Raw genomic sequence first — 15,509 nt, 5'->3', positions numbered from 1 at the left:
TAAATGTACTTTATTAACAAAATAAAAATTAGTGCGAATCGAAACATGGGGCGAAACGACTCGGTTAGAGGTACGAATCAACCCTATTCAAAACGACTCGGGTGAACTAGTAATAAGGGCGAAACGACCTGTTACCATATTATTTTGGTAACTGCAAACTTAAACATTTCATCAATGTGTTATATAAAAAAATATCAGAGTGAAAGGATTTATTAGAAATTACTCCGATTGTGTGATGCAATAAGCCCTTGCCGAAGTGATGATAGCTGAATACCTCGCCCCTGGTTTCATTGAAAACTGGTCTGGTAGACGTGTTCAGAGTAACGTTCCCGCCGAGGCCAATTGTTTGATTGGTATCACGGTTCATCGAAAAGGCACCGTGACACTAGCTGTACTTGAAAGATTTTTACCGACAGCCGCTGGCTGAACACACAACATGACAGGTATGGCAAAGAAAGGATTGCTAGGGTAGTGTCGCGATTCTCCGATCCATCTAAAACTCGTTCCGCCTAAATTATTATAATCCAAAGGTTGTAATAACCAACTGCGCACGCGCGGCAATTGTTTGTCCTTTTCGGTGGTTTTCCATTTGATATTTGATGTATCACCAGTTTGAGGGAAATATAGCTAATAACACAACACAGAAGGGACCGATAATTTAGTTCGAGCGAAGCCTTATAGTCGACTCTGGACGTATTCGACTCATCATCAGTTAATATACGGGTTTACCGGACAAAAAACTCGGCACTTCGTTTTTGGTTCGAGCGTTGCGGTGTGATCGACCCTTCTGAGGTCGAGCAAACGAGATTCTACTGTATTTTGTTGTTATGTTTAAATGAAAAATAAATCAAGGCTCCCTCTTGTTAAAAAAAAATCGCCCTCTCAAAATTTGTGAGAGAAGTGACTTCGCTCTATTTGGACCTCGCGTGAGGCATGCATAATAGTGTTGTCATCAAAGCAGCAACCTAATTTCTTGATCCTCTTGGTGAAACGAACAAACAACTTTCAACAAAATCATCTTTATTTAATATTGGACATATTAACGGGGGAGGGGGTGGGGGCGAACTCAGAAATAGTTGAGACAGCAAAACATGTATTAAAAAAAATCGGAGAATGGGTCTACTGAGGTGATTCGATCCTATGACGCAACTACCTCAGGCTAGCGCTCAACCGACTAAGCTAGATCCCGCCTGGGAAAACTGGGAGCGAACTGACTTGGGGCGAACTGGCTTGGGTACGAAACGTCGGGTACCTTTGACAATGACTTGGATCATGTGTTTTAATTCTTCATACTGTTATTTAATGGACAATTTAATGATAAGAGACGGTTAATACAGATCGATGTGTTTCCCGATATTGACCACCCTCCACCCTCCCAATCCAAAATTAAAATCAATGAACCTGCTATTCTACGCCATTCATTATTTTTTCGCGGGAATTTGACGTCACTGTAATTTATGCCGATACTCTATTTCATGACAGTTTTACATTTAAAACGCATCTAAACATACAAATGGAATCAAATTCGCCACTCTTAATCACTGGTTAGACATTTAACCGCAGGTCACAGCTGCTTTAACTTTAACCCAGGGTTAGGGTATATTTAACTCATGGTTAGCGCTAACCAACGTTCAAACAACGCATTTTTCAATCGGTGATTAAATTTAACTCTGGGTTAGGCACTTAACCCAGGGTTAACGCTAACCCAGGTTTCGAACAACCGGGCCCTGAGGTTGAAACTAATGTGGGGTACCCCTAAAAATGAAACTGCAATTTTCAGCAAAAATGACAGTTGCTATTAAAAACATTAATTAAATCTCTTTAATGGTATGTGATTGGTAATGATGGCTTTAGATCTATTCATTAAATCTTGTCCATATATTCAGCGAGTTTTCTACAGTAAAGGGTATTTGAAGTGTATACCAATTACAAGAGCAATCTTGACACATTTGTTCATCTACCTAGGAGTTTGTTAGTGTTATCTTCCATTATTACCATACTTGTCAAGCTATATTTTCCAATATTACTATGTAAATGATTTGTTACATTACAGATTGTATAAATATTATATTCAGTTACCAATTATTCCTACGTGGGCTGGGACCCATTCGAAAACTACTGCTAATTTAAGTTGGTTTAGCTCGTTAAGCACTTTGTGGATGGCTGCTAAGATGTCAGGCCTAGTAGATTTGTTAGTTTGTAGAGATTGGATTGAGCTAAGGCTATCAGAGAAGTAGTTCATCAAGATAAACGTCTCCGGCACTATATTTATTATTGTGATGTTTATTGCTGTGCCGTAACGTTTATCCATTGGATCGAATTTTCCATTTGCAATCACGATTTAATAAAATCAGCTAGATGTGCTTTATTTAAGAGCCTCAACACGTACAACAACATATTTTAATAAATTTCAGACAAAAATATTAAGTACAATACCTTTGGTAACCTTTCCAGGATTAGATGTTTGAAGATGACACATTTAAACATTTGAAAGCTATTTTTATCCTGGCACATCGAAAATGCGGAATGAAAATATTGCGGAACGAGAATTATTCGTATCAAGTAATAAAAAGAAATATTGTTGAACTGAATGGAATTGATTATTTATTTTGTTATTTATGTTTCTATATATGTGCTTTGTGTGGGTTGCATTATATGCATTATTAATAATAATATCACATTCAAGTTTTGGGGTGTATTATTCTTTTTTATTATTATTAGAAAAATAATGATTGTCAGTACAGGTCATTACTTATTTTAAGGCCTTCATTTATTTACTTTTTTAAAAATTATTAGTATTTTTTTTTAATATTATTATTACAGGCCATTGCTTACATGTGTTTCAAAGGTTTTTCTCTTCTTTTTTTTCTTTAAAAAAAATCTTAGTTTAATTATCATTGTAGGTCATTAGTTATTTTAAGGGTTTTATTTATTTATTTATTTATTTATTATTAATTTTTACTCTTCTTTTTGTTTTAATTTTTTTTTTTTTTTTAGCTATAATTACTGGTTATTAGTTATTTTAGGGCTTTTATTTAATTTAAAAAAATATATATATATATATAAATTTCTTGTAATTAACATGCCCAACCCCACAACCTAAAAAATCATTGATTATAATAGTTTCATTAATCTTTCATAATATTTATATTAATCTTTTATAGCAAGTTCTGGGGAAAGGTGAATAGACACACAAAGAAATGGGGAAAAACAATTTGAAAGTTAAACTGGCTGTTGAAAATATTTTATACATGTAAATCTAAAATGTTATAATGATTGTCAGCTCCATCTAATTTATTCCTTGAAACATTAATTTAACTACTTTCAAAAATTGTACTATAAGTCATATGTAGTTACATAACAAATCTGCACAGCATTGTAATTACAAAACATGTTCATATGGTTGTGAGGCAATTGTCAACAACACAGTTAATGTTCAAACGGTTAAGTAGGAATCAAAGTACACATCGGTTTAGGCAATGTGCAGACAGGTACAAGGCAGTTATCACAAGCAGCAATTGTCATCAAGTCACACTTATGCATTAATTACAAAACATTGTCATATGGTTGCGAGGTTATCCTCAACAACAGTTTGTATTGCACTGATGTGTTTCATTCATACTGTTGATGACAACTGCTGTTCGTGATAATTTATTCCTACTTGACTAATTTAACATGAACTGTGTTGTTGAGGATTGCCTAGTAACCAGATGAACATTTATTGTAATAATTAATGTATAACTGTGACTGCTTGTGATAACTGCCTTGTGCCTGTCTGCACATTGGCTAAACTGATGTGTATTTTGATTCCTACGTAACCATTTGAATATTAACTGTGTTGTTGAATGTAATTAATTCATAAGTGTGACTTGGTGACAATTGCTGCTTGAGACAACTGCCTCATACCAGTGTGTGTTAAACATGGGTAAGCACACTAAATTACGAATAAAGCACATTAATTACGAATAATGCACATTAACAAGAAAACAACAAGAAACAAGCAAATGTGTGATCTCTTGCTACCCCGTTTCATCTCTCTATGTCCGTCTCCCCCAACCCCCCTCTGTCTTGTGTGTGTATAAGTGTGTGTGCGTGTGTGTGTGTAATGGAAACATTTATAAATGAAAAAAACACGTTTTCATTTAGTTAATAATTAAATTAATTAATTTATTATTATTAAATCAATAATTAATTTATTATTATTAAATCAATAATTTATTTGTTATGTTATTTATTATAATTACTAACATTATTCAGTAATTTACTATTATATTATTATTTATTAATTATTTATTATATTATTTAGTTGTTATTATTAATTAATTTATTATTTATTAACTGATTTAAAAAAAATATTATTCATTAATTAGTTTATTTATTATTATTATTATTATTATTATTATTATCGTGGAAGAAACTCGTGAACCAGAGACGAATAATAAAAATAATCCGATTCCGCCAACAGTTTTCAATCACATTTTAAATATGCTCATAATGGCCGGCGGGAATATTCGAGATTTTGTTCGTAACTGACAATTGGATTAATGCAGGATTACTATTTGGACAAACTGTCTATTTATACGTAAAACGTAAGTCGGGAGGTTTTCTTTATACAGTAAGTGTTTATATTTGTTAGTACATCTCATATTTCGCCAAGAAATAATTAATTCCATGGTTGTATCGATTCCGCCTGAAATCTGGGCGGAAATCGCACGCTTGTTTTTGCTATTAACATTGTAAACATCGGGTCCAATAAATGTCAAAATGTTAAAAAACGGACCGTAGATGTTTACCTTGGTGAACTATCAGAGAAGATGACGCTTTTAGGGTATTGTTTACTTTTAATCAAGATTAGTGCTTCGTAGATGGCTGTCAGTTCTGCTGTGTAGACTGATAAGTTGTCTGACAGCCTGGCGTATTTAACAAGTTTAGCGTGTTTGGATATCTTTTCTTCTACTACTGCGAAGCCAACCCTGCCGTTGTCCGGGTTTTTTGATCCATCTGTGTAGACGTGGATGTGCTCTGGGTAGTTTTCATTGGCTGCTGCTTCAAACAGGACTTTTTTAAAGGGCGGAAACGGTGATATATCTATGTGTTGCGCTTATATAGGTCTCACTGCACAGATGTCATCTGCCATTGAAACCCATGTTAAACTGCCCAACTTCAAGTGAAGATTGCCCATAGAACGGGTTCTCGTTGGCACCAACAACATACACCATTGCAAACATACATTATATAAGCATTTATTTTCACTGCAAAATTGAGAACATTTCCGTCTCAGTTTTTTGCTATATGACCGCATCTGGCTGTAGTACCGGTCCGAACAGGTGGTTCATTAATCGATTCACTCCGGCTGTCACGTGCGCTATATACCCATGTCCCAAAAGGTCGATGCACAATATTACAAAATAACATGGGCAAAATACAGCCAGAAGGCTTACCATTAAACATACATATTGTTTTAATTCTTCACCATTTCCTAGAAGTGAATATGTGAACCATAACATGTGTCACAATTAGGAACTATAGTGGACCGTGATGATGAACTCTCACCCGGAAGTGATCTGTGTAGTGAGACCTTAAAGTCTAGTGACCAATTCTGTCAAACTTGGTTTGAAGTCAGTTTGATAATTTGGGTCATTTACACCATGAAAAGCTATACTAGAGCCGTGTAACTTATGAACTCTAACCAATACACCAAAAGATAGATGTACCATACCATCCAATAAAACTTCATATCACATTGTTACTCCTTGGTCATCCACACAATAGATGGCCATCAAACAAGCAGCCACTATATGGTAATGTATGACCTTGTTGGTAGTTCTGATATGGGGAACATACAAAGAAGATAATTATCTAGTTAGTTCATTAAAAATATTAGTTTCCATCAATTGTTGCTATGGGCAACAATTGTTTCATAATGAAGTGTTGAAATCCTGTTTTTTTCTGTATATTTCAGCATGAAGATCCACATATTGGTAATGGCAGACACAAATTCTACTTTCATAGTAGAAAACTATGTTATATATTCACAATACCATCAAAACTGTTTGTCATTATGACTGTACATTTGAAAAAAATCATTATGCACAAAATCACAGAAATTAGGGTGAATTTGGATATTGACCTTGTGACCTTGAATTTTGACCTTTTACAATGAGAAACTCAGTGTTAGACACTCAGATTAATTTATTTATTACATGTAAGAACACTAGAATATACATTTTGACAAACACACCCCTAAAAAAAAAAAAATAAAATAAAAATAAAAATAATAAAAATAAATAAAATTGATATGTTTGCAATATTTACCCAAACAGGGCCCCCATACACTTGGCTGAAATCAACATCGATGTAATTACCTTTTATAAGGATGCTACACTTGTACATTTTCATTTTGGCTTGCTAAAGTTATATATTTTGGGATAAACAGTAATTTCATGTTTTACATTATGGTCTCACTGCACAGATGTCATCTGCCATTGAAACCCATGTTAAACTGCCCAACTTCAAGTGAAGATTGCCCATAGAACGGGTTCTCGTTGGCACCAACAACATACACCATTGCGAACATACATTATATAAGCATTTATTTTCACTGCAAAATTGAGAACATTTCCGTCTCAGTTTTTTGCTATATAACCGCATCTGGATGTAGTACCGGTCCGAACAGGTGGTTCATTAATCGATTCACTCCGGCTGTCACGTGCGCTATATACCCATGTCCCAAAAGGTCGATGCACAATATTACAAAATAACATGGGCAAAATACAGCCAGAAGGCTTACCATTAAACATACATATTGTTTTAATTCTTCACCATTTCCTAGAAGTGAATATGTGAACCATAACATGTGTCACAATTAGGAACTATAGTGGACCGTGATGATGAACTCTCACCCGGAAGTGATCTGTGTAGTGAGACCTTAGCTGGTATCAATCTATGCATTTAAAGTTATCTCCCTTAGTTTGAAAGGGGCGCTTTTAATTGGGTCTCAACCCCTAGTTAACTTTAACGGAGGGATATATTTTACTGCCATTAAATGGGATTATTTGGTATTACAAATAATCTGTCTTATATGGTAAATTATACAAAAATTAGTTAATCACCTTATCATCATGGGAAGCTGTACTATCATTTCACAATGTCTCATTCAAACCAATCATTTATTTATGCTTTTATAGAACAGAACCCAAACCAATTATCATTTATGTCCATATCCACAAAAGGCAAAAACCATGTTTTTAGCACTACCTTATTCTGTCTCTCTAGAATTTTGTAGTATCACCCATAGCTGACCGACATAACACGTTAGCTTACAACACTGGATTGTGGTGGGCTGCATCTTCATAAATCAAGGCTAATATTCGTTCCTCGTATTCAGCCCTGATACATGTAGTCAAGATTACTGATATCCACTACTATCGCCCTCTATTGGAAGAAAATTTGTAACACCGATTATGTCCCTTACACGATGACATCGCTGACCAATCACAGCATCGGTAACATGTGACAATCGTGAAAGCAATATCAGTGTTCGCCCGCCAACATGGAGTTTACATAACAAGGGAATCTATAAGGAGCGTTGCGATTCGTTGCAATCAGATCTCATCGCATCCAATGAAATTTAAGCATTTTGTGGCACGATTTCTTGACGACATGTATCAAGGCTGAATACGAGGAACGAATATTAGCCTTGATTTATGAAGATGGGTGGGCTGTAAACTGTCTGAGAAGATTGAATCCTAGGTGCCATACCGCATGACAGGCTAATGACATATGCTAGCTCTAAGTGGGGGCTGGAAGTATTTAGTTCTTAGACATCTGGAATGTGGTAAACTAGTTGTTAAAGGAAACATGACACGAGACCATATTATAGCTCATTTTAAAAGAAAAATGATATAAAAATAATATACAAATAACTTTATAACAATAAAATACGTTTAGTTAACTTAAAATGAAGAAATTACGCTAATCAGTATCAAAGTACGATTTATGCATATTTCTTCGTGAGCGTCCGGAAAAAAAGGGAAGTGACGTCAGAGCCGCTGTACTCTTCCATTGTTGTTAACTGTTTATATATGGAGTAAGGGGCTTACGATCTTTTCAGTCCAACAGTGCCGTACTGCGCGGCCTTTGGGTGTAAAAATAAACAGTTTAAAGATCGGGATTGTCTTTTTATGGTTTTCCAAAGGATTGTATCCGAAGAAAGACGCGTGTATTTTATCGCAAAAGAAAAGATTGGACACCAACACCGCATAGTACTTTGGTGTCAGCCTATTTACAGCCCGGAGCCCGAACGTTACCCGGAGACAAAAACAGTACTCGGTTGCGAATGCCGAGGTGTACATTGTACATATTTGGCACAAAGATACACCTCAGCATGATGTATTTATATATGTTTAAAACAAAAATGTAGAATTTTTTATTTATTCATTTTTTTTTTTTGGAAAAAAAAAGATTTTTCATGTTAGGGCTGTAGGCCTACATAACAAAATCTGTATTCACCGTCCGAAGAAGGAAACGTCAATAAGTAATTAAATATGGCATATACAAACATGGGATTTGGCATGAGGATACATCTCAGTACGATGTATTTAAATATGTTTTTAAAAAAACGTGTAGAAAACAATAATAATTTTAAATAATGTTTTTAATCTTCGGGCGGAATACGTCACAAAAACGTTCCTCATCGCCCGAAGCCCCAAAGCAACACGAAGTTCAATACAAAATAAACCACTACTGTCGGTGTCGAAATAACTATTATGTTTTCATCCACGGGCTGACTTGAGAATCGGAGTGTTGTTTTTAGTTAATTGGTCCTTTCTTTCCGTGGCCTGCACATGTGATTCCTGATTGGCAGGTGTATATTGCAGGGTATCGACCAGATAAGTGATTACCACGGTCTAGACATACGTACAAAATACGTGCCAGTTTTTTTAAGATCACAGGGTATTGTGGCGTAACCTGTCGCGACTATAGTACAATGTTAATGGACATTATCAGCCGCCCTGCTTCATTACTGTAAATAATGCTGTAAAACCCTTGATTAAGTAGACTTTCCCATCTAAAATTACAAAACTGACCAATTACGTAGTACCAAAGAAAAGAAATTATCAATTGGGTATCGTGAGTGGTCGTTTTTACTCTAACGCACCCTACCAATAGGCCTAATAATATGCTACTTTTTTTATGATGAGAGAAAAATACTATAACCCCATTTCGTTCTATTGATGCAAATAGAAATATATTTAGTTTAAAAGTTGATTATACTCTCAAGTCATTTATGTTGTTTTACAAGCCAGGTTAATGAAAGTGAAGCGCCCTTGTCGTAAATTAAAGCGTTTGTTTACACTGTGCATACAGATTTCATTATGTACAGCCCGAACATAAAAAATGCGATATTTTCTAAAAAAAAAAAAACCCAAATTTTTTTGTCCTACATTTATATTTTTTACATATTTAAATACATCATATCGAGGTGTATCTTTATGCTAAATATGAACAGTATACACCTCGGCATTAGCATCGAGTTTTGGTTTTGTCTCCGGGCTACTTTCGGGCTCCGGGCTGTAAATTGGTCGACCGGTCTGGTCTGGCACCATCAGTTTCTCCACCCTCCGACTCGCTATCCGTTTTTTCTTCAGTATCACTGTTGTAAGTAAATGTGTGTCTTTCTTCATTTACTAACAGCTCATATTGATACGGCAAAACGTTTTGCGAACGAACACTCATTGTTTTGGTAAGCTGTGCAAGTCTTAGATTCTTTATGAGTGGTACGGACTAATGCTTTTAAGTGTAAGGCTTCAGATCAAGCGACGCGTCTCTGACGTCACGGACCTCGTGATTGCCCTGCTCATTAAAGATCGGCAATTTCCGCTAAGAGCTCGTATCTGGGGTTCTTTTATGGAGATATTTTAAGTAATTAATTTTTTATAAAAAATTTTTTTAGGTGATTAAATTTATAATTACTTGTACATGGTTGGTGCCAAATATGGTTTACGTGACATGTTTCCTTTAACTAGTTGCTGAATAATTGCCGGTTATGTAAATAGTTTAATAAGAAGTGATTGCAGAGTTCATTTAGTTCTACAGAAGAAACACGCAGTTAAGAAAATATTAACTGAACAGAGACAGAGAAACTAGTTAAACAGGAAAGCTGTTTTCCCTTATTTTAGTCTGAATAGTTACTATGTGTATTAGAGGAAAAAAATTATATAATTAAATTAATTTGCCGGGGGCAGGACGTAGCCCAGTAGTAAAGTGCTGGCCTGGTGTACTGTACGGTCAGTCTAGGATCGATCCCTGTTAGTGTAATCATTGGACTATTTCTCGTTCCAGCCAGTGCTTCACAACTGGTGTTACAGATCATGATATGTAGGCTTACTATCCTGTTTGTGGGATGATGCATATATTAAAGATCCCTTGGTGCTAATAAAAAAATAGTTGCCCATAGTTTCCTCTCTAAAATATATTTGTGGTCATTAATTACATGTCTGACACCACATACCTGTAGTTGTGTTGAGTGTGTCATTAAATATAAAATTCCTTTCTTTCTTTCTTTTTTTAAACATGGCTCCCATATGCAACAACCTTAGTTAAAAATTATGATCTAGCTATGTCTATATTTTGTAGACAATTTGAATATTATATAAAAAAAAAATTTAAGTTGCAATTTAAAATGAAAATGCCTGGGAATTGCTTATTGTAAAAAGGATGCCGGCCCAAAGATGATAAATCTTTTATGCCCATACGCAATAAAATATTTTAATTTACTTAGCATAGAGGGAAATTAGTTTATATTATTTCAAAGGCATCATCACGGGATTGTAACTTTTCTAGTCATTGTATATTTTATAGACATTATATAATATTTGACATATAGTTGAACATGAAGTAATAGATACAGGTCAAGTATTTTTCTTTAAATCGGAGTCCGTTCATGGTAGTTCATATTATAACTAATTGGTTAGAAGAAGCGACCCCCTTTATATAAATGGCATAAAATAAATATGCATACTAATAATAAATATTGTTCATTGTAGTAGTTGAAATGTATGCACATTCATATTTTATGGGCTAAAATATCTAGATATTACTACATTAACTGGAATAATTGTAGCATTTCAGATGTTCCAATGATGAGATATCTCTGGTCATTATAACAGTGGTTACTGCTATAGTGTGTTTAAATAAAATGTGTGTGTGTGTGTACATGTATATCATTCTACGAGCGCATTAGACAAACATTATACTTAATTACGCACCAGATCAGTGCTGATGACGAATGCATTAAATTGTATTTAGATATGTTTTACACCTGGTCTTATTGTACTTAATGGCATTCACTGGTACATTAAAGATTGTGATATGTACTTTCCTGTCAATGGGGAAATGCATATAAATGATACCTTGTCGCTGTTTTGTTGGAGCAGCCATTATGCCGGTAACAATTTTCCTTTTGCATTTTACAGACCAGTGTCGAAATACCTCTATGACGGAACATGCTCTTAATTTGTTTTCGCCTGTGGCGATATTAATTGTTTTAGAAGGCCGTGTGCAGTTCCAAATTGCACTAAACCAGGTGGGCAACTTGTTACGTAATACTTCTGCGCGACGGTCATCGAGCTTTTCTAATACACACCCAGGGCAGGTGTGGAGGCCATGTGGCTAGTAGTTACGTAATATCTCCGGTAGTGCTGTTTATGGCCAGGGGATTGGTCGCGGATTGGCGACAGCCAGACTGACGATCAGAGAGAAATATACCGACTGGGAGAGGTGGAATATCAGATGATAGGGGGAGGACCGCCTTGTACCCCCAGGCGATATTCTGATTTTATAATAAATAGCTAGGGTTTAGAGATATCTGAGAGAACCAAAAAGGAAGGCTTCCCGGGTACGTTGTCCGTTTGGACTTTGGTAAATATTTTATTTCTGCTCTGTTGTATAACCTTGATGTGATTGATGTGACTTTAAATATTTTAATACTGTATTATACCAATATTCTTTAGACAGTGTCTTCGGTCATCTGACGAAGTAAATCGTAGTCTTACTGTTCTATATTTATACGAGTATTTGGTAATATAAAGCTTAGCCAGTCATCCTAGAAGACCTAGGTAAACTGTAGGTTATTGTCTTTATTGTGATAGGTACCCGTATTAATTCTGTGTTACAAAGTTACTGAATGAGTAGTTAAGGGTTAATTAAAAATTAACCAGTTAGGAATAGTGTTGTAATTCCTTTATTAATTAAGTTCCCCTAGAAGCGTTTCTCAATTATCACACGTGTGGGTGTTGTGTCACGGTGAAGTGATTAGCATATTGTGTAAACTAGACACCTAGAGATTAACTAATTAAGTGATCAGTTCTGGGTTGTTATTATTGTTTTTATTAAGTAACTACTGCGGCAGTACATTTGTCAGCGTAGGTTAATACAGATTCCAAAGTGTATTGTGTTTTTGTTGTGTTTTCTAGTGAACTAAACGTGCAATAATAATATATACTTTATATAAGATCTTATCTCTGATCATACCTAGACGAGCCAAAGCGGTTTTGAACTGCCCGTTACAGAGAGATCTAATAGATATACAGTTAGGAGAGATATTTGGATAATCGTGTTTTATTCAGTTACGGGTATTATAGAATCACCGTGACAACCTCACAGAGAGAACATATGATAACTATGGTTTAAACAACTTCCAGATCAGGTTGCCGGGGTCTGGATTGAAAATTAACGTAGCATCTGACAAACCTGAGATGGACAGAAATGCAATAAAATTAACAATGTTATCTACTGGAGGGGGCCAGAGGGCCAGACCTCCCTCAACTGATACCTCCCCAAGAATCGAGTAAATGAAGCTAACTTCTGGGTGAGAGTTCATTCATCATGGTCCACTATAGTTCCTAATTGTGACACAAGTTATGGTTCACATATTCACTTCTAGGAAATGGTGAAGAATTAAAACAATATGTATGTTTAATTGTAAGCCTTCTAGCTGTATTTTGCCCATGCCATTTTGTAATATTGTGCATTGACCTTTTGGGGCATGGGTGTATAGCGCAAGAGACCACCGGAGTGAATCGGTTAATAAACTACCTGTTCCGACCGGTACTACAGCCAGATGCGGTCATATAGCAAAAAACAGAGACGGAAATGTTCTCAATTTTGGAGTGAAAATAAATGCTTATATAATGTATGTTCGCAATGGTGTATGTTGTTAGTACCAACGAGAACTCATTCTATTGGCAATCTTCATTTGAAGTTGGGCAATTTAACATGGGTTTCAATGGCAGATGACATCTGTGTAGTGAGACCATAGATGTGCGGTGCCACACTTTTTATTGCTGTACTTCCTGGGTGTGTCGATACACTGCTTATATCAGTTTTATTACTAAACGTTAACAGTCAGAGTGTTCGGGCTAACACACACACATATTTAAATACATGTAGAAATATATATTTTAAAAACATCACTACTGCTGCTACAAAGTACTTACATCAGTCAAAGTAAGCGCTGTATGTGAAAGCGAAAGTAAGATTTCCCTCGTAGTATTCGACAAAACGGCCCGTGTTACACGAGAAACAACTACTAGCGATGCCAGTGACAAATATGTATACTAAGATCATTCTACAAATGCACGCGTGTACCCACCCGTTCGTCCCAATCTTCTCCTCAGTAATCTTATATCCTGTTTTGGGGGTTTTTCCTGCACAGTCGCTAAGTGTAAGGTCATAATACAAGGGGAAGTTGAACAGTCCCGTTTACAACCCGGTTAACCGTGTCCGGTGTATCGGCGCCGAGGTATTTCGCATTCCTATTGCGCATGCGCGCGAAGAGTAACGTCCCTTGACAAAATAGACTGAAACTAGTCTATTTACAAATTGGGGGGCGTGACAGACAGGTTGTTATGGGCGACTTGAGTAGCTTCGTAGGAGACTTTAAACTTTGGCAACTAACATGTACGTATTTCGAATTAGATGGTATAATGGCCGTAGAAAACGGTCCGCTGAACAAAATAAATCATCCGTAAACTGTGAATCGGCGAAGCCGTTCTCACATAAGTTTGCGTATGATTTTTTTGTTCATACCTAGATGAACGTAAACGTAATAACAGACAATACTTATAATTAAATTTGAAACATACTGAGTAATTAATAATAACATTAAAAGTTCATATATATATATATATATATATATATATATATATATATATATATATATGGTGGCTGGAAAAAAAGTCACAGAAAAATAGTCACAATTTGTGTGTTGATCGCCTTGAGGACCGCAAGAATGTGGCAGAATTTCTTCATGGTATTGGGTGGAACATCCGCCTAAACCACCAACATTAAAATCACAGAATATTTAACAAAAATCTCTTAATCTCTTAATAAAAAATTGTGACCTTTTTTCCTGTGTTTTTTTTTCTGTGACTTTTTTTCCTGTGACTTTTTTTCCTAGATTCATATATATATATATATATATATATATAATATATATAATATTATATTCTATTGAGTATTGTCCGAAATATACATATATTTTCTGTATATACAAAATATATCTTTAATTTTATTTACTGTTTACTACCATATCTAAGTAGAGAATACTAGACCGCCCTGTATAGGAACGTTCTGTACAGAGCTGTCTTGACTACATATATTTTTTATATATTTACACACGCACGTTATATATTTTATCGAGTATAATCCGAAATATACATATATTTTCTTTATATACAAAATATATATTTATTTTCTTTACTGTTAATGTGTTTTCCACCATATCTAAGTATACTAGACCGCCCTGTGTAGGAACGTCCTGTACAGAACCGGTAAGGTTTTGGTCCCTTATGCGTTCACTGGCTTCCCTCCTACAAAATATGCCGAACAAACCCTCGTACTTAGAGTAACATTAAAATCGTTTTCTACGTGAAACGATTACCCACAAACATTTCCGATATCCATTGGCTGGATATCGATGGAAGGATAACGAATTTCCCGGACATATGCGATTGGAACAGTTAATAATTGAACAATGGTCGTGGCCTCCCATTGCTTTTGCCCCCCCCCCCCCCCCCCCCCCCCAATTTGCTCAGGTATGCTTAGGAAATTGTCATGTTGTCGGTGTTTTTAACGAATTAAAGTTCAATTCCATTTTCAATGTTTAATCTAGTATCAACATATATGTTGTTAAGGGTACAATTTTTTTAAATAATTTTTTTAGAATTATCAATAATTATATCATAATTTCAAAATAAATCATTCACCTGCTTTTCTGTATATAAACGCGAAGTAGGTCAGCGTTATTGGTATTAAGAATGTTAAAACCAGTCTAAAACACCTTTCCTGCATTTTAAAAATTATAGTAAACGGTTTAATTATTTTTTTCGGTTATTTTTATTTAAACGAAAACGGAAAACACAGACAAATGCAAACAAAACAAATGCTTTACACCTTAATTGACAGTAATTTCAGTTCACAATTGTCACATTGTTACCAAAAACAAA

The 15,509-nt window shown here is 35.2% G+C and overlaps 1 protein-coding gene across 1 annotated transcript in view; it reads right to left on the bottom strand.

Annotated features, from left to right (window-relative positions):
• Positions 1 to 13,859, bottom strand: part of LOC121380168 — a 30,749-nt gene extending 16,890 nt beyond the window's left edge. The window contains exon 1 of the mRNA XM_041508966.1: positions 13,500 to 13,859. The gene's annotated coding sequence lies outside the window, so the exon portion shown is untranslated. The remainder of the gene's footprint in view (positions 1 to 13,499) is intronic.
• Between the last annotated feature and the right edge of the window lie 1,650 nt (positions 13,860 to 15,509).

This window comes from Gigantopelta aegis, chromosome 8, assembly GCF_016097555.1.
Source record: "Gigantopelta aegis isolate Gae_Host chromosome 8, Gae_host_genome, whole genome shotgun sequence".
Classification (NCBI taxonomy): domain Eukaryota; kingdom Metazoa; phylum Mollusca; class Gastropoda; order Neomphalida; family Peltospiridae; genus Gigantopelta; species Gigantopelta aegis.
This window is presented reverse-complemented; position numbering and strand designations above follow the sequence as displayed.